Below are 8,031 nucleotides of genomic sequence, written 5' to 3'. Positions count from 1 at the left end.
CAAAATATTCACATAGACAACTGAAAATTGAAAACCGGATATTAAAAAAGAATAAATAAATAAATAAAATGTCTGATGGTGAGATGCTGCTGAATTTTCAGTCAGGAGACCCAGATTCAAATTCTACTTCTACAACCAACTACAAAAGTCACCCTGGGAAAATCATATTATGTCAAATATTTGACCCAGATATTTATTTTTCAGAAAAATGTGGGAGATGGCTTAGATAAATTTCGATTATCTTCAAGTTTGGTAATTTGTAACTCTAAAATAACACTGGACTGCATTGTTTTTCTTAGTATATTCTAGTCATTTAATGTATTCTATCTCATTCAGTACTTAAGATAACTCTCTAGGTAGGCACTATTTTATTTCAATATAAGATAAAGAAACTGAGGTTGGAGGGGGTAAGTAATGAGCACAAACTCACAATGTCAGGAGACATCACAGTTTGAATCCAGGTGGCTCATGCTTCCAGAGTCCCTATTCTTTACTCCTGGTAGTAAGAATGACTTTATTTTGGAAAATGCAGATCACAGCAATTAATGCAGTAGATCACAGCAATTAAGAGCTCCCCCCGCCTTGTGAATAATAAAATCTCAACCCAAATTAGCTGACACATGAAGGAGGTTTCATGTGTGGTTTGATACAGGTTTCAGACTGTATCCTCAGAAACCACTTTCTCTCTGAGTATTTCTTAACTTCTCTCTTTTTCTTAATTGATTTTGCTCTTATGTCCTATGGATTCATCTTCCAAAATTTGAATCCATCACAATAGAGTAAATTTCCCATTAGGAATGAAATGGCTTAGATCATCAGCCAACCTTGATTTAATCAATCCAGGCAGGAGAATGCAAAGAGTTGGTTGCCTTAGTATGGTCCATGTATTCTACATTTGGGCCTGGCCTAATAATGGATAGCAATATATATATCCTGTATTAAAATTGTTATCAAAAGAAGATAGCATTAATTCTAGAAGGTAAACAAAATGCTTATTAAATGGACATTTTCATTATTGTGCACCTGAATTCCATTCCCCTTTCTTTATTAGCAGAACTTAGATTTCCCAAGGGAGAATTTTTCTTAATCCTAACTTAGCGCATGGTATTGGTCAAGGGTAAAAGAGATGATGTAATCCCTACATTCAGGGATACAATGTATTCAGGCCTTGACCATCAGAGAATCAAATGCTCCAGACTAAACTGGTTGAATCGTAAATGGGTATGAGATCTGATCAGAACATATTAGGTACAAGAAAACAACTATGTAAAAAACTAAAAATAATACAGTATTTTGAAATGAAATTCTAAAATAACATTTAATATGATTAAAAATAAAATGTGACTGGAAACAGTAATGTAAAAATTTATCAAAAATTTTTGAATGGAAAAAAAAAAGCACAAAAAATTCAATGAACTTGAAGTGGAACCAAATAATAAAAAGGTTGTTATTGAAATGTAAGTGATGTTTGATTAATTAAGCAGCAAGGTTAATAATCTCAAAAGACAATTGGTGAATGAGAAAACCAACCACCTAAATGAACCATAGAAAATACAAATACAGAAAATATAAAAATAGTTAAAATAATTAAGAGGCTTGGAATATGGACTAAAAATATGTCATAGATCTAATAAGGATGCCACAAAGAAAGAATAAAAATAGTGGGAGACAGACAGACAGACAGACAGGCAAACAGATAGGAGAGTGTTGGTGAAGGGGAAGTTGTAAGATAGCTTTTCATTTTTATTGAGTAGAATTAAACATTATTCAGTACAAGAGAGTTTTCTGTTCAGAGAAACTCTCCTTAATTGAATATGTAAAAAATATGCATTGCAATATATATATAAATATATATATACACACACATATATAAATACAAGAGAGTAAATTTAAGCAAGAAAAATATCCACTAATGAATTTTTACTAAATTTTCAAAATAAACTGCATATATTTTATTTCAAATCTATTGGTAAATATTATCACAATTCATATTAAAGATGATATCTAATTTCCCTATGTCATTTAGTTTCCTTTTTCTATTTTGTTATATTTGGAATATAAGTAAAATATAGTGAAACAACAATATTTTTGTTTTAAATATATCGATTAAACTCACAGTTCAACAGAAAATTTATTTTCTTACACAGTTAGCCAAAATGTATTTATTTCCTTTGTTAATTAAACAATAAACAGTGCTATTTTCCTGAATGGAAACAAATTAATAAAAAATTGTAAGAGCTAATTATGGACCAAATGTTTCACAGTAGTGATCTTTTGTTACAAGTATTAGAAAAACAAAAATGCCTTTAAAAATAAGAAATGCCGTTAGTTATATGAAAATTAAAATGAATTATAAATTACATTTTAACTGCAGAGAAATAATTTAAAAATATACCAAAGTTTGTGTCCAAGTGATTTTTCCAAAGTTAAAATTAATTTTGGCATATTTATGCATATGAATGTCGATTCACTTTTCATCCATGGTTAAAACAGTTTTAATATATATAAGAATACTTTACTTGAAGGTTTTCATTTGCATATTTGATTTACTATACTCTAAAATTTTCTGGTACTCTGTTTCTTGTCTATATGCTCTGCAGTATGTTTATATGAGCTATATTTGATACTTTTTCCATTTTGATCCAAAGGAATTATAAAGAACAAGGTATTCACTCAAAGTTTTTAATTGAACATCTAGTCCACTTAAAATTATATATATATAGGTATAATACTATTCTCCAACTGTGAATGGGAAATAGCTTTCAAAAGCTTATAAGGTAATAAAATACCTAGACAAAGGAAAAAGGAATATTCAAATTAATGTAAATTAATAGCAAAGTAGATTGTCTCTTTGTTTTCTGTTGCTCTCTCTGACCCAAGCCCAACACAACCCACAGATTTCCTGACTCCAAATCGTTTTTCAACTCTTTGATGGAAGTTAGAGAAGATGTAGAAGATGTTTTCAAGAACTTGATAAAATCAGTATGGCTCCATATTTCCGTTCAGCTCAGATCTAATGCTGACTTTTCCACGAAACCTCTCCTACTTCAGGTATAACTTCTTTTCATCTCTGAATTCCTGTAGCACTACATTTTTAATTCACCTACTGCACACTCAAGCATGTATTACTATTTCTGCACATATTTTATTTCATACTCCTTCTAGATGGGCGACATGTTAAACTAACGATATTTGATGTCTTTCATTGTATCTAGGACAGAAACTTAGATCAGGAGTTCCTAGTGAAGGTATAAATAATTGAAAGGGAATTTTAAAACAAATTATTTTCAGTTGTGGCCTCCTTCATTTGCAGATATATTACAGTCTTTTAAGACTATTTTGAAATGAATTCATAGCCAATAACTAAATTGTCAGCTCTATCTTCAAAGCAGATCATTCTAGATTTTATTAAAGTGAAGAATTTGGGCAAGGGGACAAACTTTTTCTAAAAATAAATTCCTGATGCTAAAATAATTTGCTACTCTCTGAGAAATAAGAGACTTTGCTAACTCACAATGTGATTTTTCTCCATTCTGCCAGAATAGCTCAATACCTGCTGAAAGATTTGCTTTAAGATATACTTGCATATATGAATACACATCAGAAATGAAACTGCTTTAAATGTTTCTCTATGTTAATATAAAATTTTGCAGCTTTAGAGAGGTTTTAAAGAGTCAAATGCTAAAACACTTTAAAAGAAAATTATAGTCTTTTTTCATACCATAAAAAATCATGAAGAATAGAATTTTCTTTTTAAAAATTATGCTGCTTTTTTATGATTGAGATGTGACTTATTCTTTAAAGATGTAAGAAGGTTGTTAGGTACAGATTTATAGATTTGTATTTTGAAAGCCTAACATTGCTTAAGAAAAATGACTGACTTTGAATAGTTGGACTATTGTTCGGAAATGTCATTGGCTCCTGTCCTTTAGGATCCTTGGGAAGAGTCTTTTTAGAGAAGTCTTTTTCCTTACTGGTAAACAATTACTGCAAATCTTCAGGACCACTCAGGAACCCAATCTAAACCAAGAACACAAGCAAACATGGTTCACATTCCCATTTATGGATTCCCCTCAATTAACTCAAAATCTGAACATTTAGAAAGAGAATGCTAAAGACACAGTGTTTTCCCAGATAACCCCAACAAATTGACACACTGATTCCCTGCTCCCAAACCACCAAAGTCCACTCCATTTTTTCCCTTGTTTCTTTTTCAGTACCTTGCTCTTTTTTTCCATTTTCAGACTTTGTTCTGCCTTAATCCCTAATACTAATTATGTTGAATTGCCATGGGTACCCTTTTTTATTTTTAAAAGAAGGGAATTTTCTGCCCTTGAGTTATTTTCTTAACCGTCTTTGCCTTGTGACAGGTGCCATTTGAATCTCAAATCATTTCATGTCCTGAAAGGATTGCCAAGCAGGCATTAAAGGGATTTTAGAGTTTTTTTCCCCCTCTCAGGTGTTTGCAGCTTCCTTTTCATCTTTCTGAAAATGTTGGCATTTGCACATTTTATTCAAAAACTAATTGGGGTGTAGGAATAGGCTGAAATGGAGCTTCTCTATTTACATAAGACATTACATTTGTAGAGAATGATACTTTTTGGAGAATTTGGGGGAGGATATTAACTGCTATTCCTCCTCCAAGATATGAGATATGTTTTCGGGCCGTGTCACTTTTGGGATATTTGCAAAGCTCAAAGCAGAGGTTTTCTGACGCCATCCCATATTGATTAGAGTTCATAAAATGCAAATGAGAAAGAATTGCTAAAAACAATTTTAGTTGCTTTAGAAAAAAAATATATGAAAAGGTGTTGGGAAGCTCACAGAATTTTCCAAAAGCTCAGCAATCAGGGTTTGAAGCTAGAGAGGCAGGAGAATCGTGGGGTTTACAGCACACCTCTCCGGCGGTGGCACCTGCGTCATCTCAACTGAGTACAGACACCACTGCTTCAGCTCTGCCTACTGGGCTTTCCTCCCAATACCCCTGACATGCCCATCGCTGGTAGCTGGATTTGCCATCACATTCACCAGAGGAGATTTACCATGAAGCCTACTTCTTTGGCTCCTCGCATCTCTTTTGAAGTAGATATAAAAGATTTTGACTATTGGCCATTCAGATCAAATACCTACAAGATAGGCAGGGGAAGTAAGTCTCTGACTTCAAACACAGGGAAGCAGAGTAATAAAATAAACAAATGTCTCGAAGTTATGTACTGTGTTTCAAGATTTTAGACAGTCAAAACTTATGGGGACTATGCCTATCAACCACCATTTTGGATGTCTATCATCAGCACACACTTTTTCCCATAAATTCCAAACCACAGAAACCAATGATAACAGCCACAAGTGCCTCAGTTAAGGTAATGCAACAATCTCTTCTATAATTGAAATCATCCTTATTGCATCCCCAAGTGAGGGTAAACCAGTTTCATGAAATTTATTCAGCTCAAAGTCCACAATCTCTGAGTGATATCACTTCTTCCTAAATTACTCTCTTAATTCTTCCTCAATAGTCTGCAGTCTATGGACTAAATTATTATATTAACCACCATGCATACACACTATAGAAAATAGCAAGAGCTTATGTGAGGGAAAAGAATGAAAAATTAGTTACTATATATGAATATATGCATAGCATAGCATAGAAGAAACTAAGTTCTGCGTTCCTTATTTTTGCAATTGATTTTGAGGCCTTATATCTATTTATTACTCATTTTTCTACCACCTTCCATGCTTTTTGCTTTGTTTTGTTTTATCTTTGATTACGTCTCAGCTTTGGAGTTTTTTTACTTTGTTATTGATCCAATCTTCTTTGCTGAGGGATCTGAGTCCTCAGAGATACTACACTAAGGGATTTGTGTCCCATTTGTTCCTTACCTACTTCTTCTTGCTTTATTTTGTAGCAGCCATTCTATTCACCAGGCAATTCAGGTTCAAATACTTACTAACATTCCAGATCCCCCATTGTTTCCTTTTTTGCTCATTTAGTAGTTCAGTCAGGATAAATTGGAGAGAGAGAATCTCATTTTCTAATATAGTGTTGATATTCTAGGATCCGTGCTGGGAACATTCCTTCTTTGAGTACTAAGACCTCGAACTCAGCTGGGCTCAGAGCTATGAGAACAGAAAGAACAATGTTTGCTACTGGTCCATCGGATATGTTAGTGGAAGAGGCCGCTCTCATTTGGACCCCATGTTTGGTGAGAGGAGCTAACCATTTCTTTCCCGAGCATGAAAAATAAGCTTCATAGCCAGTGTTCAGAGCATCCTATGGTAAACAAAGGAAAAAGTTAAATAAATAAAAAACTACGTAATAAACTACTTTAACTATCCAGATACTATACTACAAAATATCTTATTATTTATCCTTAACAGAGCTGAATTTGTGACCAAGTGGTTCAAATAAAGAAATTTTATTCAATTTATTAGACCTCAGGAGAGATTAAAATTTTTGTCTCTGTCGTAATTGAAAGATTCTTCTATTGTGATTTGCTGCCATTTAATTCAAAGAAATAAGGAGTCTTTTTCTCTGCAAAATTATCTTTTCTTCCTGGATGTTTTTACACAACTGAATTTTAAACTCCCAAGTGTTGATGGATTAGTGAAGGATGCCTTACATAATTGTGGGAATTCATAAAACAAGACTATGTAGAAACTAGCAATCATTTAGGATTTTACTTACTGTTAATCTCTTTACATGTATCTGAAATTACAGTAAAATAGCTGAGTATTCAGTCCTGGAGCTATGTTCCCTGTCTACGTATGATATAAAATTCTCTGCAATTTTTGGTTTTTGAAAGAGCAGCCTACTTTATCATCTCTTTCTCTTGATGTTTAATAAAAGTGCTTCTGACAGTTTCAAAATTTAAAACATCAGGGAGACATTTGTTAAGTTTCCAATCCATTTATGTGCCTTTATTTCTATTATCATATATTTGCATTGTTTTTGAAATATTTCTTTACATGCTTAGCTGGTTGTTAAGGCTGAGCCTAAGCAGGGATTGGATTGGAAGAACAGTTTTCCCTCTTATTCACTTGTGTATACACACAATTTTTAATTTCCTTTGCAAAGGAGTTTTGCTTGATATCATATGGAGCTGAGAGAAGGGAAAGGAGGTTGATATAGAGGATCTTCAAGCTGAGATGAAAGGAAAGACAGGGACGTGTGGTTCCACCTTCCAGGCCTGTGGAAGGAAAATATATCTCCAGAAGCAAAGGGCCCTTATTTAATGAATAACCTTATCTGCACTGTGCTGCATTGAGGCCTTGATGACAAGATTAAACACCAAATGGGAAAAGGAATAGACCTCACTTCTCTATAGACCATATTGGCAGTACATGTAAGAGACATAAACTAGAAGCAAAGCAATGGCTATTGCCATGGCACGAGAGCAGTGTCTATGGAAGCACCTGTCTAAGAGATAGGAGGACAGACAGTACAGACTGTGTTCATGTTAGGAAGCTGGAAAAGACTGCCTAGACATTCTGATCATCCAGGGTCAATATACTGGGAGTTACTCTGTGGATGATCAGATGACCTGTGTCAGCATGGAAGGGCTAAACTGGGAAGAGAATCTGGAAGTTAAATGAGGGGATATTATTTGTACACATAGGCTGGTGTGGTGTCAAGGAATTCCAGCTAATTCCCCATTAGTTGTTGAGATAAAATGAGTCTGCTAATATTTTGGGAGTGCAGCAATTTGGACCTTTTTTTTCTCCTGATTACACAGTCTCTGTTTAACCAATACAATATGTTAGTCATTATTTCTAGATGGGAAAATTTTAGGGAGATTTTTTCTCTGCTGTTTTTGTTGTATTATCAAAACATAAAACATATTCCAAATTTTGTATAATGTATAATCATCACTATTAAAATTGATTCAGATCAAGATTGTCCTCCTCTAGAAAGCTGTCTCTGAAATTTTCTGTCTGGTTAAATGCCCTTCCTATGTGTTCAATCATTTTCCCTAAACTGTATCATTTATCTATCACTGTAGACTAATCATTGTTTTATGTCTTTGTTTTCCCAGA

The sequence above is a fragment of the Choloepus didactylus genome, chromosome 14 (assembly GCF_015220235.1).
Source record: "Choloepus didactylus isolate mChoDid1 chromosome 14, mChoDid1.pri, whole genome shotgun sequence".
NCBI classification, from domain to species: Eukaryota; Metazoa; Chordata; class Mammalia; order Pilosa; family Megalonychidae; genus Choloepus; species Choloepus didactylus.
The sequence above is the reverse complement of the archived record's forward strand: the minus strand, read 5'-3'. Positions refer to the sequence as shown.